This window comes from Lepisma saccharinum, chromosome 22, assembly GCF_977018435.1.
Source record: "Lepisma saccharinum chromosome 22, izLepSacc3.1, whole genome shotgun sequence".
Lineage (NCBI taxonomy): Eukaryota > Metazoa > Arthropoda > Insecta > Zygentoma > Lepismatidae > Lepisma > Lepisma saccharinum.
Window position 1 is genome coordinate 49,587,265 of NC_139250.1, and position 23,857 is coordinate 49,611,121.

A 23,857-nucleotide genomic window follows, 5' to 3' on the forward strand; every position below is an offset into this window, starting at 1 on the left:
CGATGGTTTGATTTTTACTTCGACACTCAATTGCTTGTAGTTTTTGTTCAATTCTTGCAACTTGGCACCGAAAGTGGCTAAGGTAGATTCCTGAGAAGCTGCATTTGTTTCGAGAACGCCAACCTGTTCTCTGACGTTGGCGACGATCTACTGAAGTTTTTCAACTAAATTCAATTTGGAAGTTTTCTCGGTAAGGTCGTTTATGATGTTTCTCATCTCGGTAAATTGCACATGCAGATCGTTCACACTGTGAGATGTCGGTAACGTGGAAACCATGTCGCGAAGCGAAGAAATTTCATCTCGAACCTGTTCCGTGTTCGTCTCTACAGTTTCTAATCGTTTCAGTATGCGTAAAATATTTCATTTAACGGAGTGAATTTCTTTCGAGGTGAGAATATTGCCTACCGTATTTTCGAGTGCGGTCAAAGAAGTTTTGATGCTTTCCACGTCACTTGACCCGGACAACGTCGACACAGCCGTTATCAACTTTTCTTTCGTTCGCAGACAAGCTCGTTTGTAAAGTTTCGAAATCCTGCTGTATGTTGTTAAATATTTGATGACAATGAGCAAGGGTAGATTCGACGTTCAAATTTTCTAAATAATCAATCCTCTGCTGAACCGTAGTTAACGTGTCTTTAATACTTGTCAACGCACTTGCTATTGTATGAATATTTTTTATCTATTCGTTAATAGATGCCTGAAGTGTAGCAATTGTAATTTGAATTTTTATGTTTGCTTTACTGATAATTTGCAATTCGTCTGACGAAGGTAAATTCGTGATGGTGTCTTACAAAATTTGTAATTTATTTTTAATTTATTTGAGCGTTTTGTGAATTTCTTCCTCTTCCATCGTGGAAAAATCCTCGCGTAATTTAGAGATGGCGTCATGTAACTGTTCTGCATCTATATTATCTATCAAGTTTTGAAGTTCAGACAAATTTTTTTCAATGTTGGAAGTTCGCTCTTCAATTTCAAGTTTTAATTTTTCCAAATCTTTCGTTTGAAACTGTTGCAATTTAACTAAATCGTCTGAAGAGAATCTACGCTCAATTGTATATTTTGAACATTATCAAATGAAGGCACATCGACGTAATTTTTCAACAGAGTTTTCAGTTCCGAATCGATTTTGAGAATGGGATCCAAACATTGTAATTGAAGATTGGCTATTTCAGACTGTAAACTGGTGTTGAGCGTATTTTGCAAAGCAACCAGATCGCTTCTCAACTTTTTAAACTGAACATCCAACATGAGAGTTTCGGCTGCATGGTCCACTCGCTTCGTGTGTCCGAATGTATCGTTCGGCATTTTTAATTAATATGGTTATTTATTATCGGATACGTGATTCTCATTTCCACGAAGATAGGAATGAGTTTATCGTATTCTCCCAGAAGATCCACAACAGGCAATCTCTTGCACAAACATCGTACGTGGTCGCGGAATCCATCTTATCGTGCTTGATTCCGTAAATGTTACCCCTTGATGAAATTATGATTTCGCCAGCATTCTCCGGATTCACGATTATCTGAAGTTTCCCGGCGATCGAATTCCCGTAGAAATTGAGGTTGTTGTGGAAGACGTAAAATGTTTTACCTACGTCATCGTCGAATTTCGTCCAAATGCTGTTCAGGTGAATGATCAACAGACCGTTGAGTTTAGAGAACACGGAAGGTAAAAATGCATTATGTGTCATTTGGTGAACAGTCTCCATTGTTTGCTTTCGGAAATCAAACAGATTCATTGGCATGGCTAGTTATTTTATTGCACAGAGGAGGAAAATTATAATTGACTGAATTAATTAATTTTGCTTCGTGTTTTGTGTCTAATTTGCCAAATTACATGATGAAATTGATGAAACATCCACGCCCGAACGGAGTCCGGCAGAAAAGATATAAGTTGACAATCTTGCTGTCTTTGTATTGATTGACTGAATGGTTTGGTGTTTTAAGTCCACTTTATGCACAATAAGGCTAATCGGGACTAGACCTACAGTTTAAAGTGGAATCCGAACCACTTGTGCATCCACCGGGTATCGAACCCGAGATTTTCTCCCAGTGCACCATCGGGGAAACCCCTTCTGTCTTTGTATGTCAAGAGAAGAGAGAACAACGTTCAAAAATATACAGCTGAGCGTGGATTCGCTTCAGAACGATTTAGTTAAATTGCAACAGTTTGGAATGAATGAAACCCTCCAACATCGTGAAGTTAACGACATAAAAATAACAGGTTCCGCGACTCCCTACTTTAACGCCTGGAGGCATCTGCCACTTTTCGAGCGGTCATTAAATTTAATGTGCGACCTTCCACTTTGTTTTTTCCTTTTTTACGTTTCAAACACACTACATTTTTTTGTTTCAACTGCATTTGTTACATTTTTTGCTCGTTTTTAATTTATGATGCCCCCAAGGCAACGTGTGAATCCCACACGACAGGATGCATCTTTTATCGTCGTGTGGATCGAGAGCTACTTTTCTCACTTTATTTGTGGTGAGTACATGGCCTTCGCTTTGGATTCTTCTCTCCAGTCGTAGTATCGATGATGATGAAAAGAGGCATTGAACGTAATCTTCAAATAAAAGCTTGTTCTCCACAGTACTTTTACCAACTCCTTTAGCTTTCTTTGAAACATCACTTTCTGTTCTCAAATCATACATCTTCGAAAGTAAACCCGCGAACTCCATAATGATGTGTCCATTATATTCATCTTTAAATTTTCCAAGAATTTTCTTGTTTCGGGGTGGTATATCAAAATGGTTTGGTTGTGGATATGCTAACGTGTCAAAATAATCAAACCTGTTAGGATGTTTCAAATCTTCGTAAAAGTTAGGTGTTTGAATGGAGTAAATAAAACTGTCCGTGTTCATGTAAAGTAGCGAGATGTTATCATTGCAGAATGACTTCTTCACATTGTATTGAAATTCAATCATGTCAAGATTAGATGTGTCCAGAACTGTTACTCCCAGTTAAATGGGTCTTCTAAATTTAATTATTTTCTTATCCATCACAAACAAAGCTAGATTCTTATGATATATGGATCTTGATTTAAATGTTGGAGCTGTCACCAATTTCCTACATCGAGGTTCATCGGAGTCCAGTCGCACGTCCACATGTTTCCTGATATTTTCCATTGTTTTTTCGTAGACCGTATTATTCATTAATTTGAAAAAATCCTTGTCCAGTTCAGAGGTTTCCAGGGTTCTGTGTTGCGTGTTTGTTTCGATGTATGGTCATAACCAGTCGGAATGTTTAAATTTCAGTATCCTTCTCACATTTACTAACTGAACTCCCTTCTCAATCAAAAACTGCAGATTCTTGTAATGAAGAACGTATATCTCTTTTCTCTCAAGTGTTAATAGAAGTTTACGTTTATCAGAATCGGTTGGACATTTGAGTTCGGGAGCAATTGGCAGATCAGGAAACATGTCATGTAAGTTCTCTGGAAATTCGAGGTCCACCTCCAGGAATAGACCAAATTCACTATCGTTGAAATTATTGATGTCAATTGAATCGGGGTCAATCCATTCAAACTCGCCGTAGCTAAGTTTCTGGACCATTGAGTGGTCATAAATATTATTGGCATCCACATAAAATATGTAATTCGATGGTTGATTGAGATCGTATTGTTCCTCATCCACATTTGTTTTATCCTGGTCGGTCATGTGAATGTTATTTGCTTTTTCGTGTCTCTGCGAACATTGAACCTTTCCACCTTGTATCCCTCTCACGATAAAAAGCAGCATGTCTGCATCCGAAATAAGTTCCAGTTTAATCTTGGTCTGCAGTAACATGGCCGACCACGCCAAATCAGGAAGGCTGTAAAAATGAGCTGGATCCAACTTGTAAATAGACATTGACGTTTTCCTGAATGCCTAAAATACATCCGCGAGTATCGTCACGTCCAATTTGAGATAAGCATCATTGTAGTCGCCAATTGTCTTGCAACTCAATTCTTTCCACATTGACTTTGGATGTTCATATTCATCATCTGTAATACCTTCTTCTTTAAGTCGACTATAAAATTATTTTTTTAAGAGGGAAGATACTCCTCGTAAAACTTGGAATGGTCCGTGATGTACTCGTACGGATATACACCTTTACGTTTAACAAGATATATATCCATGTTGGGAAAATTGGCCTTTGATATTTTCAATTGATCACTTGAAAGTTTACTTGTAAGAGCGTCCAGACTGGCAGAAAGAAACCTGCAGGAGTCCAGGAATCGCATCTCGATAGTATCCTTTTCTGTTCCTGGAATCTAAACTTTCTTACTAATTGAGATTTATCGTTCTTCGTTCTCGACAAGAATATCGATTTTTTCCTTATCATATCCAAGATGTGTAACCAAATGATGAAAGTCGTAACCACTACCATTGTAGAAAAATATTGGTACGAACATAGCCATTTTAATTTTAAGGTTACAAGAGTTACAAACACCTCCGAGAACCCGTTTTGAATAATGGCAGTGATGCAATACTTTTCTGTTTTCCTCCGTGAAGTGTTGATTGCACACTGGACACTCGACAGTTTTGATTAAATATTTTTCTTCCTCTGGTGTTAGCGTGTTCATTGGTTTCGAATCACGAAGTACAGTTCCAATATTCTCAACTTCTACCATCTTTTCGAGCAATGTTTGCCAACATCAGATCCACGATATATGTAAGGTTCGTCTATTTTGTCCTGCCCAACAACAACATATCTAAAACGGAGGCTTCGTGAATTTGGTACGGTGTAGTGGGTGATATTTCAGAATCAGGTTTAGAATAAGACAGTGGTTTCAGAAATGCTTTGAAGTTGGCAATAATGATGGCCGGATGTTCCAGTAATGCTTTTTGCATTTTAAATTCTTTCAACTCTTTCGGATTTGGCATCAATATTTTGGTAGCTTTATGATCACCACAGTAGATTTTATTCTCGGCAAGTTTTTCTTGAGCAATATCTCGACTTTGGCGACGTTGGTAATTCTGTTGTTCCAGACCATCGATCGTCGTTAGGCACCTTGGACAAACTTGAATGTGTGAAGTATGTTTTGTAGTTAGACTTCTTACTAAGCGTGTAAGTGATCGTATGAGACAATAATGGGAGTTGTCGTCGTGGACAATAATAAGCAGATTGATTTCAGTAGCATTATCATTTTCAATTTTGCTTATTCTAACAGGATGCACAACATGCTTGTCTGAAGTATAGACGTAGACATTAATTGCTAAGCGATTGCCTTTTGTATCCCGTACTGGAGACTCGAACGTGCTGATGTCGGATATCGCAACTGGATACTCGATACCCGTCATGGCATGTTCAATTTCATCAATATATTTCACGTAATGTTTAACTTGCTCTGGATGGTTTTTCCAATGAATCGGATGCAGGGATGCCAAGACACACCATAAGAAACACTTATTGTATGTATTCTGTATATTCAATACAGCCCTCTAAGCCTGGATATCTACTGGCAGAAGAACTTAGCTTCATGCAGATAAAGGTGCGAATTTACTAATTTGACCTCTAATTAATGTTGTGTACTGCACAGTGTTCAGTTTTCTGAAAATCTTCATGCTTTCGGAGGAAGGGAGTGCTAATTTGCCGATCATAAATATCATCCAAATTGTGCTTTGCAATGTTTTTCCTCATGTTCTTTTCCTTAAGGTAGGGAATGCTAATGAGTTTCCACATTGGGGACAGGGTTTAGTCTGCACAGAACGATCTTCATTCTTATATGTTCTTTTGTGTCTGGCCAAATTTTGTTTCAGGATGAATTTCCCACAAGTAGGACACAAGGTCTTGGGTTTTTCGGTGAGACCGGACGAAATGGACATTTTTCTCTATTATGTAAAACAGACAACGGAGAACGCAAATATTTAACTAAAAAAACGGTCGTGCTCAATAATTGCGAGAAGCAATGAAAATTGCTGGGGGGTGTTATTAATGTGTGATTTCTCCACACACTGTAAAATAAGAAAAAAATGAAAAAAAGCAATTATCGATTCAGTTTTATGTCTAAAAAAACAACAAGCACCATCAAAGTACTGAAGAATATGGATTCTATAAAATTATCGTTCTTCGAGAACACTATAATTTTCGTGTGCCGAAAACAGTCATTAGATGAACAAGGTAATTAGTCGCTGGAAGTGTTAGAGAATTATTCCCGATTATAGTTCATTTTACACACGGAAAGACTAATCGCGAGTCAACCTACAGTTTAAAGGAAACCCAATGATTTTGCATGTGTCTTCACCGGGTATCGAACTAATAAAAATAAATATTATATAACACTTACCTTATAACAAGGTGGCCTTTTCTGAAGAAGAAATAAGTACACAACTACATTTGTATTCCGAAGAAAACAAATAGTTGTACAGTCACACACGTTTGAAAGAAACTGACAAATGCACACGTTCCGAAGAAACAGAGAACTGTACTGCTCAAAAATCATCATGTATTATTTTTATTCCAAAGTCGCGTAGGAAAGTTAACGAACTCCGAAAAGCGTTGAAGGTTATGGGAAATAACGAAGTTCTGTGTTTTTTTTCTATTGAACGGTGGATAGGTAAAGAGTTTTTCGTTTCTTTTAACTAGTGTGTCCAGTAAAGCAAGGTTGCATGTCATCATTTCCAGTAAGCTTCAAAAATTTGCTGTTGCATATATCCTTATTTACCGGCCAGACAGAATGGGAGTGGGATGCGAAGAAATTATCGTCACACACTCTTGCGTATGAGCGTGTCCCCTCATTTCCAGTAAGTTTCAAAAATCGCTGTTGCATATATCCTCTTTACCGTTCAGACAGGATAGTGGGATATACGTAAGAAAATTACTTGCACATCCTAACACAGGAAGTTTCATGCATGAAGAAAACAGTAAGTTAATGTACACACACTCGCACACAGAGAGAGGCGGTTGGTGCAAATAACAGCACCGAGACAGGAAGTTAACACACACACACTCACAGATGGTTGGAGGGGACGCAACGAGAGGTTATATTTTTGTCATTTATTAATTGTTAGGTTAAGTTGCATCGCGTAAGATCTTGGAAAGAAAATAATATCGCCATGTTAGGTTAAATTGTATCACATAAGAACGTGAGCTTCAGCACAGAAAATGAAGATCTCTAAAAAATATCATAAAACGCCATAAAATTCATGAAGCAATCAAGAAGAAAGTGAAGTGGAAAGGGCTCATGAGGTTTAAACACATAGTGAAAGGTCATGAAATCCCGAAATATACATCGTAGGAGACTACTCTGAGAGGCCCCTTTTGAAAAAAAAAGTCCGAAAATATACATCGTAGCAGAGGCATAGAAAAGGAAGACCCCGTAAAAGATGTACTAAAATACCATCCAACGCCATGAAATCAATGAAAAAATCAGGAGAAATGTGAAATGGTTAAGTAAAATCGATTAAAATCGTAGGCGGTCTTCCTTCTCTGTTTTCAAAGGACATTATTATACTACTAACATATAATAAATAACCATCATGGAGCTAAGGAAAAGTTATGAATTGCAATCTTTCCCTCTAACAGTGGCACGTTTGCTAATCTCAACAAACCGAACCGGGAAATCGAGTAGACGTCGGGGACGGTTTAGTTCATCCTCACAGATCAGACCTTTACGTTTAATTCGACGTGGTGAAGAAATAAAACGGAGAAGCATTCCCGACCAACGCAAATTTGAAACCCGTGGACAACTTCGTACCTCACCTGTTCTCGCAGGTTGAAGTCGGAAAACACGGAACGGTCATCGATAGAGTGGACGATCGAGGAAACACTCCCATGGTAGTGGGAACGTTGAAACTTTCGAAAACAGATGTCGCTTACTACCAAGCAGGAGGATTCGAAGCACGGACGAAAATATCAACAAAAATTCACACGGTACTGTTTTCCATACGTGTACTTCCAGGTTTCTTCTCAGACTACAAGGCCATTATGTGGAATTGAGGTTTGAGAATCACTTTTCCCAGATCCATGAACGACAACAATGTTGATGCGATACAGTAACTTGGGTGCTGACGGGATTACTCCGCTTCCAAACACTTTGCCCGAAGCAGAAAAATGCATCATTCGAACCATGGAGCTGAAAATTCCAGTTGTGGAATACGAAACCAACCACGCCCTCAAGTACAAATCGGATATTTTGAAAAATCCACAGGTATCCATTCAATGTTACAGTTACTAGTGCGTGCAGAAACTCGATTCCGGTAATCAATACGAATTCGACGTCAGGACGCAATTCAACAACATTTAGTACGACATGCAACATTTCGTCATAGTACTCTTCCAGACCGTGAGGGATAACGACCAGAAAATGATTCCAGCAAATTCGACAACTGCAAGATCAAGAACGCATACCTTTAAAACGGAAGGAATGAATTACAACCTCGACATAGCACAAGATGATTTTCTTAAATTATACTAAGCGTGACAAAAAAGTGACCGAGGGAAACGTAGATGTGTACTACACTCCAAGCGAATACAAGGCACACAGAGCCATGTTCGTCATCAACAAGTCGAAAAGAAAGCAGGTTGTGGTGAACTATCGAACGAACATCAAGATTGTGTGCGAGCAAAAATTGTAGCTCCCACGATAACAACAACACGAAGTATAATGAAACAAAATGTCCGGCGATCATAAATCTAACATTTATTTACACTCCAGGTAAAATAGCATATGTCAAATTCAAATTGATTTATTGTACATTAAAACACAAAGTGAACAACCCCAAATACGGAATTTATGTACATGTGGTTCTCTGCCTACTGTAATTTTAAACTACTAGATGCTCAATTTGGAAACAAGTATGTGGTATTTCTTCAAATGGTTAATTGATTCGTAAAGAGCGGGAGAAGGGACTAATAATATGGTCTCGTTGATCTCTTTAACACAATCATTTTTTCGTTCTTAAAATGCGTCTTAATAATTATTCGTTTCACCCATGTAAGCTTATGCTAGTTCTATGTTTCTAGATATTTAATTGACAATTTTAAGCCGCGATTTCGCAAGTCAAATTTTTTGCCAAGTATTAATTATTTAGGACACTGTTCATTATTTACTGGCAATATCAATTAACGCAAACATGTACTATCTGAACTTGGTTTGAACACGACATATTTAAACACGTAATTTTGGTGGCCGACGATTTAATTAGTTCTGACACACACTTAGTATCACTGCTTGTTCAACCCAAAATCGTTGCACTATCATTCGAAAAACCACAATACCACATACCTTGATTGCAGTCCAAGTTGTCCCTAGTGAAATAATATATGCGTGGCAACTGCTGGTGTTGAATAGGGCTGGTCAAAAACATCTTTGTAGAACTTGGACAACTTCCGTCTTCAACTTCCTGCGTCGTCGATAGTTCACGTCGCCGACTTTCAAATAATGTCTGGATGGACAGAGATGCTTCCATTCTGCATCCAAAAATCAATTAATCATTGCAAGTCAAACTGGTAACCGTGACATGCATTTTCTTCCAAAATGTATATTACCATTACGGAGATAATTATTTTTTTCAACAAAAATATATAAAAAAAGACGCGAATAGACTAATAGAACATACTTGGGAAGTACTATTGAAAATATGTATAACTTATAACGCATTATGCATAACGTATAACGCATTATGCATAACTTATAACGCATTATGTTACGAACCAATATAACATAGTGTACTAGACGATTAGAAGCCATCTGATATGGATACTATTATAGGAAAAAAGATGGCGACCTGTGTTAACCAAAAATGTTGTATTATACAAAGTACTGGACAATAGCATCGTCGTTATTGTGGAGACAAGGGAGATAAGTAGTGTAATAAGATTTTTTCAAAGTAATTCCAAGTAGGTATCTCCTATTCCTATGCATTTAATCTCAGTCGTATCATATTATGACGATTTTTTTTGTTGATTTTATAGCGTTCGACGACGTTCCAATACAATTTTCACTTCGTCCCGGTTTTCGTCATCTCATCGTTTGTAGGTATGCCACGATCTTACGTGATATAACTTAAACTATTCATTTTTACGACCTTTTACGGACAAAGTTGACCTACAAGGATTGCTTTTTGGTTACGTATTTTTTCTTACGACCTTACGTTATATAACTTAACTTATAATATTTTGTTTACGATCTTTCACGAGTTGAGTAACGTAGTATGAAACGGTAGAAGCTTTGACCTACTTTTGTAGTAGGTGAAATTCTTCGTTCTGTAAACACCCTTCGAACTACTTTCGATTTTACAATCTTTTACGGGCTCAGCTAACCTAAAGCAATTCACGGAGCAAAGCGTTGTTACGTCTTTCAAATTTACACCATGTTTCTTCTTACGCTTAACACGCCTTTTATATTTTTACGATCTTTTACTTGATAAACTAAACTACATGCTAATTCAAGAACAGATTTAGACCAAAAAAGTGTAACCGTCCGAGATCCGGTCGAAATTATGAAAGGGAGGACTGCTAACCCAAGTCTCTGCGAAAGTTACGAGCGAGAATTTTGTGTACGTACTCTACAATGTCGAAATCAACAAGGAGAGATTTCTCGAGTTATTTGTGTGATATCTCTTGCCGTTTTCGAGATATTCGCAATTTTAGGTTTTGTAACGCTGGACTTGGAAAAAAATTCAGAGGGCGTCTATGAGGACCTACACCAATTTCGGTAGGGTAGGATAGAGGACAACGACACGATGCTAACGGAAGAAACCCCACGTCTCTGCGATCGTCCATTCGAAAGTTATGACATGTAAAAAAATCTGCAGTTGACCCCCACTCCCCCTTGAACTCAGGACCTCCAGACTTGCTATATGTATTCTAGTGTCTCAAAATCAACAATCGGATGTTTGAAGGAGATTTTTCGAGTTACTTTCGCGATATCTCTCGCCGTTTTTGATAAACGTCCACTTCCGGTCGCGATTTTTTGATTTTCGAATTTATATTATTTTTCCAGAAGGATCGCGGAATTGATAGACGGCGACTACAGAGCCATCTATGAGCAAACCGTTGGAATTCTCGGATGTTGAAATTTTGATAGGCGACGACAGAGCCATCTATTTGTTTCTGTATTACTTACGAAGGTAAACTATTACACAACATTTTGCAACAAGTTATTACGTAATGTGGTGATCCATATCTAATTGGTTGGAAAAACTATTGCAGAACATTTTTCAACAAGTTATTACGTTCCAGTGGCGAAGTTTAATGAAAAAGAGTTTCGAGCATGGATGCTCCAATCCTCATTTCCACGTTCAGCCAATGACACAAAGGTAAAAACTTTACAATTTACATAAGGGCGTGACTCTTTCCAAAAGTCGAATTACAGAGTTGTCAATAGGTGTTAAAACATTCATATTTCTCTGAATAAACGGGTAGAGGGATTGGAGATGTTCTAAGCAACACTTGGTATGAGGCCTATTATTTTTATTAATTTAAGCACAGTGGGAAACCTATTTTGACGATGTTTTTGTTGATTTTATACTATTGCAAATCTGTGTTTTTTCACCTTACACCGGTCTACTTCTGGTCTACTTCCGGTTTACTTCCGGTCTATTTCCGGTCTACTTCCGGTCTACGTGACAGACACCTGTGGGATTTTCTAGTTTTCTATAACTACATACGTATATTTTAGGGGTTCAAACCAATACTTGGTACGAGGCCTATTATTTTATTAATTTAAGCACAGTGGTAAACTTATTATGACGATGTTTTTAACTTTAAAGGGTACCCCTCCGAAAGAATCGAAAATAAAAGCATTGTCCTTTTTTTATAATAGCATATCCAGTGAGTACCAACGTTTTCGGACTTGTCCAAATTCACCAAACCACATTCTCGAGAGTGAGGACTACCTTTTGGGAGAGAAACAGACATCAAAACCCCCCTCAAGTGTTTAATTTTAAATATTTTAATTAAAGATTCAATGTCTTGGTTGGTAAGAGCTTCTTCTTTTTTACTTTTATGAGTGCTCTAGACTTCACACCACTGCCTATTTTTTCTCCATGGCAAGATTAAGACGCTTTTGCTCTTCTAGTTATGCCTTATTTTTTTTCGAATCAATCACAGTTTTGGCAATAGCAGCTAATGCAGCCAGGATAGCTGGAATGCTGAATATAAATCCTCTACTGTGTGTTTTCATTCTTGTATTTTGCAATCGTTTTAATTGTGGCGTACTGAGTAATAATTTCATTTCATTTCCTTTGGCTACATTGCTTCTTCTTTTCTCGTTGTTTTTTTAGTTAAAATCGAATTAAGTTTTAATTTTTTAATATCATGATATGGTATTTGGTATACAACTTCTTTTGGTTTCATGTTTTATTATTATTATTTTTCAGGGTATTTATATTACAAACCCCACCCTAATTTTTGTCTTGCATTCATAGCAATGGTTATACCCCATGCTGTTATTTTTTCATCCAATGATGCATTTCTGCTTGTTAATCTTCCAAAAGCTGCCTCTTCCAGTTTTTGATCAGCCACATCACGATCATTCAGATCTTTGTGAGTGTTGTATGCAATATCATGTTCTTTACAAGCTGCATCCTGAGGATTAATACCCCTGTCCCCTCTTTCTATTCGTTTCTCAAGTTTTGTACCAGGACCACAATATTGGTAACCAGGTACATGTAACTCGAACGGAAGTAGCCTATACCTTTAGGATCGTTTACAATAAAATTAGCTAATTTGTCACTAATCATGTTTACAATACTCATTTTCTCATTATCGAAATTATTGTTCCCAGCATTTTCCTACCCTGCTATAACAAGCAACCTATCTATAAGTTTTCTCACATCGTTAACCCATACAAATTCCTTAGGTAAAGTATTGTATTGTTTTATACCACTACCGGTTTTTAGTGGGATCCAGATAGGTTTAATCAGATTTTTGTATTTATCCCCGCTGCTAGATTTCACACGCTTTTGACTAGCATCGTTATTTTGGTACAAAGCAACAGAGAGTGTCAAAATTTCAGATTAACTTTCATAATCATCTTCTGCAAAATTTGTTGGTTGTTTTTTGGTAATGAGCTCCCATAGCCCTACGGTACCAGGATATCTGGACCAGTTGTTTCTTCCACCCAAATTAATTTTAATGTTATCCCCTTCGAATGTAACTTTAGACTTGCCAATTTTCCATACTACACCTTCATTAGCCTCCTTAGTTGGATACAATCAAAATACTTCATCTTTTTCGAATTTTCCAGTACTCAAATAATCCCTTGCCAGGAGACCCAACTCGATTTTCTCTGATTCTTCTATAGCTTCTTTAGCAGGTGGTTCCTTAAGTACCAGAGGACTGAGGATGCTGGATAATGGCGTAGGTGGAAAATCTGCATAATTTTAAGCAGTAAGAAGTACCAATTCATAGACGAGGTTTTTATTTTGTTCTGTCAAACTCTTAATCTCTTTACCGAGACCACTAATTGCATCAGTAATAGGTTGGTCTTGACGCTTGTGTTGTTCGTAAAAACCTCGATTCTCGGATTTCCAACCTTTGAAACGTTTGGACAAGTACTCTCGAAATTTCGAATTATCTTCTATTTTACGTTTATTTTTTTGATTAATGGTTATTTTATATCGTTTCAACGTTTAAAAAGTCGTTGATTTTATTTCTGAATTTACCATTGTTAGGTTTCCGAGTCACGTCGATGGTGACAAATCCAAAATCTTCGCTGTTCCAACAAGATGAACAGAATTTTGAAAATTGGTTGTAATTTAAGTCTCCTCCCACATAATCATCGTATACATGTTTCAAATTAGTATGATCTTGACTAAACAAACATATTAAGTTTGTATTATCTTGTAGTAATTGTTTGGGAATTTTGGAATACGTTTGAGCTAAATAAAAGCAGTCTGTTTCTTTGTGACGACCCTGTGTAAAAAAAATTCTAATTTCATTCTGATTTTCCAGAATAACATAATCAAATACCACAACAGAGGTTTTATTGTTGATGCAAATGTAGCTATTCCCAGTCCCTCATACAGCTTCATGAATTGTTGGTATTTCGGTTGTTCTAAACTTTTAGAGAATACATACAAGTGTCTATTTTTCCAATCTAGCCAATTGGGGGCAAGAAAGTAATTATCAACCAGCAAAGTGGTTTTTCCACAACCTGATGTGCCTGCAATGAGGCAACTTAAGTTATCAGGTAACAACTCTGCATTTTTTTATTAGTTTCCACTACATCTTTTAAACCCTGTACCACATTCCATGTTGGTGTTAAAGAAGCACCTGGTTTGCTTCTATCCATCTTTTGTCTAGCAGACCTAACCATTTCACATACAATGTATTATTTTTCTTCTTCAATATTTTCTCGATTAGATATGTAAATGGAAAAGAGTATATAGATCTTGCTCAAGATAGGGAAAGATTGAAGGCCTGTGTTGCAGCAGCCATGAACCTTCGGGTTTAAGAAAGCCAGAGGGTTAGTGGTTGGTTATATATGTATCTCGATCTTTTGTTTTACTAAGTTCCTCTTCATAGAATCTCCCTTTCAATATTTTGGTATGATTATCTTTTATGATATATGTATTTCTATTCCCTGGTAAAACTTGATTCACTGAGAATAACTCCGTACTCCAATTTTTAGTGAATCCCTTCTCGAATAACTGTTTATATTTACTGACCCTTACCTGATCCCCTATCTTAAACTTTGGCTTTTTGGTAGTATATGTATATTTTTTACTACAAACAGTAGAAATCAATCGTTGCTCATCAGACTTGGTTACCTCAGCAGGTTTCTTGCGAATAGTACTGTGTACTGTTTTGCTGTAATCATGAACTAGGTCGGGTAAAATTAGCACCCACTTATAATTGCCCTGTAGAGTAAATTGTCTCCACATGCGATTGTTTAATGTTGTGTTGAATCGTTCCAATATACTAGCTTTCAGATCACTGTATGTAGAATAATGTTTAATATTATGTTGTTGCATTAACTTAGCAAATGTAGAATTGTAAAATTCTTTCCCTCTATCTGTCTGCAAATATTTTGGTATTCTTCCCTGACTAAATATCGCCTTAAAAGCCTCGGTAACATAAGTACCAGTCTTGAATTTTAGGGCAACAGGCCCGGCATATTTGCTAAAGCTATCAATAACTGTAAGCATATATTTGTAACCATGATTTATCTTATCCAAATATTTTTAAGTCCCCCTTGGAGGGGCCATCTCCATCAGATCAGCCTGAAACAAATCATTTACACCTTTCCTTACTACACTTAATCGCTTGTAATTGCGACGGGCTGGTTTGTGTAATTTATGAACTATATCTTGTCTTGACATCGAGTTCGAAGTGAGAATATCGAATAAAATGGATTGTCCTCAGGGTATAACCGCTTTATGTCAAATACCAGCTTGTCACCAATTTCAATATCAAAAACTGTTAATTGTTCGTCGTCATGTACTTTATATTTATTGGTAGACTCATCCCAGTATACAATAGGTATTTTAACTGCCTTGTTTATACCATCTTTTCGCACTATAGTAACCTGAGGAACTTCGATATGTTTTCCATGTTTTAGAAAACTAAACTTCAGAAATCGTAAACTACCATCAACAAAAAATTCAAGTACCTGATTGTACGGATATAATTTTTAAACATTGCCAGCATTGGCGTACGTCCAGTGCCCTCGAGCATTTGGAACACTTTGTAACCTTACAATTTCCATAGATTAAAATTGACGAGTATGTACGTCATCTAGTCTGCTTAATACCGGTTCCAAGTGTTCGTTGATAGTACGAACCAACTCATCGTGCTAGGTTTGATTTTTACATCAACATACAGTTCTTTATATTCCTCTTTGAGATCGAGGATAGATTATTCTTATTTCGATAAACAGAGGAATCCATTTATCATACTCTCCAATTATCTCAGATTACAAAAATTCACAAGCTTCCACCTCATAAGACGTATCGACCTATGTGCAAAACTTCCGCATTGGGTGGTGAAATGTTTGTGTGAATTTTCCCACTAACAGGTAACTTATATGATGATAAGTTATTTTTAAATACAAATAAGTGCTTTCCAGTATACTCGTCAACATGAGACCAAATACTCTTCAAGTGAACAAGAAGAAACCATCTCAATTGATGATAAATTTCTCTAAATACATCCATGTTTACTGGAATTCTCTCTACAGGCTTATTATGTTGTTGCTTCTTAAACCCAAATTATGTTCATGACGTTTTATTTTATATTAGCTATTTTTTATTAAATATAAAATATATATTTGTACTAAGTATAAAAAAATAATAAATACTCTAAAACTCAAGCTGATCGAAATTACTATGGAAAAAATATCACTTGATACACTTTTTTTAAACTTAAAACTAATAAATTGTATGTAGCTTTAAAATAAATTAAATACTTAACTTTTAACACTGCAACAACACATCCGTACTCTTCAAACACTCTCACGATACTGACTGTTCTGTAATGCGAGAACCATTTAAGTAACCTAAGCGCGAATGAAAATGTCAGAAACAGTAAGTCAATCAGAAGACACCCATTACGCCATAACCAACAACACGTTAGATACGAGTCTGCGTAATAACTTGTTGCGTAAACATTGAGCAATAGTTTACCTTACAATCCATCGCAATGTTGCGTAATTTAACTCATGAGAAATTATGACACTCGTACCAAGTACGAGATGAAAAATTACAGATTTGCAATAGTATAAAATCGACAAAAACATCGTCAAAATAGGTTTACCACTGTGCTTAAATTAATAAAAATAATAGGCCTCGTACCAAGTATTGGTTTGAACCCCCAAAATATACGTATGTAGTTATAGAAAACTAGAAAAACCCACAGGTGTCTGTCACGTAGACCGGAAGTAGACTGGAAATAGACCGGAAGTAAACCGGAAGTAGACCAACAGTAGACCGGGAGCAAACCGGAAGTAGACCGGAAGTAGACCTGAAGTAAATTTGTGTGGGTGTAAGTGTAGGTGTGGGTGGGTGTGGGTGTTACGTACTTTAACTCGTAACAAATTATGACACTCGTACGAAGTGTGAGGTGAAAAAACACAGATTTGCAATAGTATAAAATCAACAAAAACATCATCAAAATAGGTTTTCCACTGTGCTTAAATTAATAAAAATAATAGGCCTCGTACCAAGTGTTGCTTAGAACACCTCCTATCCCTCTACTTAAACGCACATATCAATTTTGCAAAATTTTTGCTTCTGTACATTCATCTCTACTCTCTAGATAGGACCAAGCTTTTTGGACAATGTTTTTTTTTTATTTTGGAAGAGGTGCAAGAAAATTAACTGCCGTCCAGAATCAATGCATAGACTATAAATTTTTCTTCTCATTGAAAAAAGGTTGTTTCAATTTTTTTACCATTGTAAACAGCGTTGGTGTGAACGAGGCATCGAGTCTCATTCTGACAACTGAACTGTGCCCCGTGACGTAAATTTACTACTTCTGTATGTACGCAAATTTTGGAACATGCTTCTTCATAAAAAATAAAATTATCTCGGCTCTTAAAACTGTAGAATTTATTAATGATAGGAGTTTACAGGGTAGGTGGTGTAATGAGTTTTGTAGGAATTCCCTTGTCAAGATGAATACCATGTTGCTGCCTTCTGTTTCTGACATATGTGAAATTATATTACATCTAATACTAATTAACTAACTAACTCCCTAGCCTTCTTGAATCCGAAAGTTCATGGCTGCAGCAATATAGGTTTTGCATTTGTCCTTATCCTGAGCAAGATTTATATATATTCCATCTTTACCGACTTCATTTAGGTCCATCTCCATCTTCGCTTTGGTTTTTTTATTGCTCTCTTACCATCAGGTTTCCCAACATGAATCCTGTAAACTCTTCTCTATTCCTTTCTCATTCGTGCCCACCTAAACGTCTTCGTGATTTAATCATCGATCTAATAATATTTGGAAATCAATATAAATTATGTACTTCTAAATTATGTAACCTTCTACATTCACATGTTTCTTCATCACTATTAGGTTGAAATATTTTCCTAAGGATCTTATTTTCAAATACTCTCAATTTATCTTCCTTTTTTCAATGTAAGGGATCAAGTTTTCGCATCCACAGGCAAAATTACTGTTTTGTATATTTTAACTTTTAGTTTCTTAGACATTAAACGAGAAGACAGAGAAAAATAACATGCATTTTCCGAATGAACCCTTCTTTTTTATTTCATCTTTAATATAATTTTCATTTGTTAGTATTACTCCTAAGTACTTGAATTTGGAAACTGGTTCAAATGAGTAATTATCACTTGGTGCCGGCCTGTAATGTTCTCCTTCCTAACTTCCTTAGCAGCTTTGAAAAATATTTTAGGATTATTCTTAATTGTATTTACATCATCCCCCAGTAAGTTTGCAAATGCTAACAGTTGAGTCACAATACTTTGTTAGTTTCTTTTACCTTCCTAACAGCATATTCTAATGTAAAATCAAACAGCAATCGATATGATGCATCTTATTTTTTAACCTATCATCAATTTCACATTTGTCAGACATATTAACAAGATTCTTAGGTATTCTAAATCGACTAATTTATCTCTTTTCACTGAATCATATGCTTCTTTTTTTTAAAAAATCAGTGATTATCTGATGGACATTTTGATTAAATTCCCACTTTTCTCAAGTGTCTGTCTGATGTGAAAAAAATTGATCTGTTACGTTTAAATCCACATTGATAATCACCTATAATTGGTGTTAGTCTTGTTAAAACAATGTTAGATAAAATTTTATATGTTGTTGAGAGTAGAGAAATTTCACGATAATTATTGCAGTTAATTTTATCACAGGAACAAGTATGAATTCTTTCCACTGTTGAGGGATTTCTTCTTTATTATATATTAAACAAATTAATTTATGAATTTGACATATTGACGAATTCCCAACATATTTAATTAACTCAGCTGGTATTAAAATCAATGATAGGTGCTTTCTTATTCTTTAGTCTTTTAATACCATCTTTAACTTCAATCAAGTTAGGTTCTGCTGTGTGTACTTCATTTACTTCTACATGAACATTTAAGTAGTTATTCCATCTATTTAAAATATCGCTTGAATCAGTCAAAAAATCACTGTTATTATATTTTATCAAGTTTACTTTAGCTTGCCACCCCTTTCTAAATTAATTTACACATTTGTATAAATCTCTGATATATTTTTTTGTTTTTTGCTGTTTGTTTCAATTTCGTTAATCTTGCACTTTCTTTTTACTTCTAAATGTGCGGTTAAATTCTCGCTTTATTTCTTACATCAGAGTTATTTAACCACCTAAGTCTAGCCTGATTTCTTATTTCTATTAGATTATGACAATCGCTAGCAGACCATGGCTTACTTTGTCTTGGTTTATACTTTCTTTAGCTTCTGATTCTGTTGCATTACGTACGTGCTAACAATTCTTATTTACGTCTGTATCGTCATCATTTAAATTCTGCAAAACATCAAATCTATTTTACAGTTTAATTTTGAAATCTTTCTTAATTCTTTCATCAACAAATTTTCCTGTATTATATTTTAGATTTTGTTGCTTATAAGTCTTTCTCTTCATTTAGCAATTACTAAAAAATGATCAGCACCTCTATGTAAACGAACGTCATGCCTTCTCCTATCAATGAGAATATGATCTATCTGATTATGAATTTTACCATCTGGAGAAGACCAGATGAAAATGTTACTTCCCACAATTAAATTATTTGAGGTTGCAAAAGTACCATTATCATCACTTTATTCATGAAGACTTTCTTTACCAATCGTGGGTTTAAAGGTTTCATCTTTACCAATCTTCACCTAACAGAATTTTCATATAATTTTGATCAAAAATCTGTTCTAACTCAGCATTAGTATTATCATCTTTATCTTCCGTTGGTGCATGTATGTTTAATAAAATAATTTTACACCACCCACCCTGTAAAACTCCTATCATTAATAAATTCTACTGTTTTAAGAGCCGAGATAATTTTATTTTTTATGAAGAAGCCTGTTCCAAAATTTGCGTACATACAGAAGTAGTAAATTTACGTCACGGGGCACAGTTCAGTTGTCAGAATGAGACACGACGCCTCGTTCACACCAATGCTCTTTACAATGGTAAAAAATTTGAAACAACCTTTTTTGAATAAGATCAAAAATTTATAGTCTATGCATTGATTCTGGACGCCAGTTAATTTTTTGCACCTCTTCCAAAAAAAAATGTCCAAAAAGCTTGGTCCTATCTAGAGAGTAGAGATGAATGTACAGAAGCAAAAATATTGCAAAATTGATATGTGCGTTTATTCATAGAAATGTCAATATTTTAAAACCTATGGACAACTCTGTAATGCGACTTATGGAAAGAGTCACGACCTTATGTAAATTGTAAAGTGTTTACTTTACTGTCATTGGCTGAATGTGAAAATGAGGATTGAAACATCCATGCTCGAAAGCCTTTTGCTTTCAACTTCGCCACTGGAACGTAATAACTTGTTGTAAAATGTTGTGCAATAGTTTACTCTTGTAAGTAATACAGAAACAAATAGATGGCTCTGTCGTCGCCTATCAAAATTATAACATCCGAGACTATCAACGTTTTGCTCATAGATGGCTCTGTAGTCCTAGTCTATCAAAATTCCTCGATGTTTCCGGAAAAAGAATATAAATTCAAAAATCATAAAATCGCGACCTGAAGTGGACGTATCTCAAAAACGGTGAAAGATATAGCGAAAATAACTTGTCACGTACAAAAACTGCATTGTTGTTCTTTGAGGTATAGGATCATAGATGGCAGCATGCAAAAAGAACGACGTTTATATTTGATGATACATAAAGCAGCTTAGAAAGTGGGCCAGAGATGGCAGCACCCAAGAAAACTTACACAATTGTAAATAGAGAAAAAAGAAAGCGCTGATGTGGTGAAATAATGATTGTAGATATTAATACTAATTATAATGAAATAAATAAATGAACTTAATACAATAACAGGATACAAATAAGGTGGAAATGGTGATTAATATTCAGTAATAGCATAAGTGATCATTATATAAAAGTAAAGAAGTCGAATTGTAATTGCGATTCTGTGTCTATTTCGGTTCCCACGAACTGAGAGTTTCGTGCGGCTTTTGGGTTGTTTTTCCCACGTGTAGCGCCATCTCACTGCAGCACCCAAGCACTTTTGGTAGGCGCATCTATTGCAGCTCCAAGTTAAGGTTAGAGCCGGCCAGGCGGCGATCTTTAACTAACCCCTTTATCTTTGTTTGTCTGTGTGATCGATTAATATTTACGTCAATTTGAATAAGATCGATATAGAAAAGAAAGAAGGAAAAATACACAATATGTAATAATTACAAGAAGAAGCAGCAGCATTAGTAATTATAAGAATAATAATTAGTAATTACAAGAAGATGAAGCCTTAGTAGTTATAAGAAGAAAATGCCTTATTAATTATAAGAAGAAGAAGCCTTAGTAGTTGTAAGAAGAAGATGCCTTATTAATTACAAGAAGAAGAAGCCTTATTAATTATAAGAAGAAGAAGCCTCAGCGATTACAAGAAGAAGAAGCCCAAAGATGATTGGCTACAATAGAAGAAAAATATTGTATGAAAAGATTTGTACATGATTATTCAATAATATATTACGAATTGTACCCTCCGTAGTGGGTTAAATCGATTGTTTCTTTCCATATATTCCTAGTGTTAGTCACCCTGATCTGCACCCAAAGGTATCTCATCGTTTCTACCCTGTGCTAACCAGGTAGATGCTCACGTGAGAGGACGTGGCTAACTCGAAAAATCTCCGACACGCAAAGACGTTGGATTTCTTGCGTTAGCATCGTCTCGGTGTCCTCTATCCTACCCTACAAAAATTGACATAGGTCGTCATGAACTCCCTCTGAAAATTTTCCAAGTCCAGAGTTAGAGATCCTAAAATTGTGAATATCTCGAAAACGACAAGAGATATCGCGAAAATAACTCGAAAAATCTCCACATGTTGATTTCGAGACTAGAGTACGTAAACAAAATTTTGGTGGTCCTGATTTCAAGCGGAAGGGGTTCAACTGTCGATTTTTTTCATCTCTCGTAACTTTCGCAGAGACATTGGTTAGCAGTCCTCCGTTTCATAATTTCGACCGGATCTCGGACGGCTACACTTTTTGGTCTAAATCTGTTCTTGAATTAGCATGTAGGTTAGTTGGTCAAATTAAATATCGTAAAAAAATAAAAGACGTAAAAGCGTAAGAAGAAACATGGTGTAAATTTAAAAGAGGTATAAAATTGTTACCTCGTGATTTTTTTATGTTAGCTTAGCCCGTAAAATATCGTAAAATCGAAAGTAGGTCAAAGGGTATCAAGTATATCACCTTTATTATTTGTTATTCTTACAATATATTTTAACATTATGTAAATTCTATTCACATATTTCCCGAAATATAAGAGCAATGATGTAGTACTACAGACATAAATTATTTTTGTTGTTGGAAGCTACAGAGTAAGTATTATTGTCTTACATTACTTTCCAAGAGTCATTGTTGGTTACTCTGAATCAATAGTCTTGCGTTTGCAAGAGCGGCACACGTTACTTTTTTCACTATGCTTTCCACAAACAAAGGCTTCACATTTTCCTCATACAATTGTTGTTTTTGGAAACTTGTTCAACTGTACATTTTTTTAATCTGACTTCTTTGCAACAAAGAACACATCTTCCTCTTCCTGTTTTTGGTTCTTTTACATACACATTATGGTAACACGTTACACCAAGGGTGGGTACTTTATGTCCACCACGAAAACGTTTTTTAAATTTTGGGTTATTTTCTAGAAATTAAAAGTATTGAATGACAGAAAATAAAATTTATATTATTTTTAACACAAAACCTGAGTTATGACATGATACTAAAGAAATATCCATAAAAATTCTTATCCGAATCAAAGTGTGGACAACTTTTAACCCACCTTGATGTACGAAGTGTTAATACAAGTTCTAAGATGGCAGATATTTGATAGTATTATGGGGAGAAAAGAAGATATCAGGTTAATTTCGAGATGGCGGATAACAATATTGTAATACTTAGCGTAGAGCATTGACATTATAACAGGGAGAGATCAAGTGGTCGGACTGAGTGAATGGGAGATGCCTGGTAGCGGTAATATTATACTTTGCAGCTTTTAGCGTATGAAATTATGAATAAACTAAAATGACGGACATTATAATGAAAAGATAGCGAATATCGATGATATATTGGAGAGAAGCTAAGATGTCGCACTGAGTGAATCCAAGATGCTGGCGAACAATTGTGTAATATAATTTAGCTCTAGCGTAATAGAACCAAATTGAGAGATACGTTACATTCAATTTTTTGTTTCAAAAATGAAAGATGTGATGGTCTAAATATTGTCAAGAAACAGATTTCTATCTCGAGACAATATTGCAAAGTCGAAGTAACTTTTTCAGAGGTAAAACTTGTTATCTGATGTTTGTTAATCCCAAGAAACGTTATTTTATGAAATTATTTTTTTCTGAAAGAAATTCGAAAGAGATTGAAAGAGATTCGAAAGAGATTGGATGAAATTTCTAGCTCGGGTTTTAACTTTGTAAGAAAATTTCGAACGAAAAATCGACTCCTATATATTTTACGAGATTATGAAGCAAGATTTGTTTACTGTAAACTGCGTTGTTCGGAGAGAATATTAATACCGTGCGTTCATTTCGATCTGCAGCCGAGAGATCGTAAGAAGCGTGGCGGGCGGCGCTGACGGAGATGCCGACATTTGCGGCCTGTAATCCCCGCTTATTTTTATACACATATGCAGACATTTATATAAATATTGCAAAACGATTACTAACCTGTGTTATAACACACAAAAGTTCTTCTGTAATTCATCCAAGTTCTGTTCTTATATACACAAAAAAAATACGCTTTA

General features: G+C 35.7%; 1 protein-coding gene across 1 annotated transcript in view; it reads right to left on the reverse strand.

Moving 5' to 3' along the window:
- Positions 1-23,857, reverse strand: part of LOC146004755 (uncharacterized) — a 393,261-nt gene that overhangs the window by 298,190 nt on the left and 71,214 nt on the right. The gene's annotated exons all lie outside the window — the stretch shown is intronic.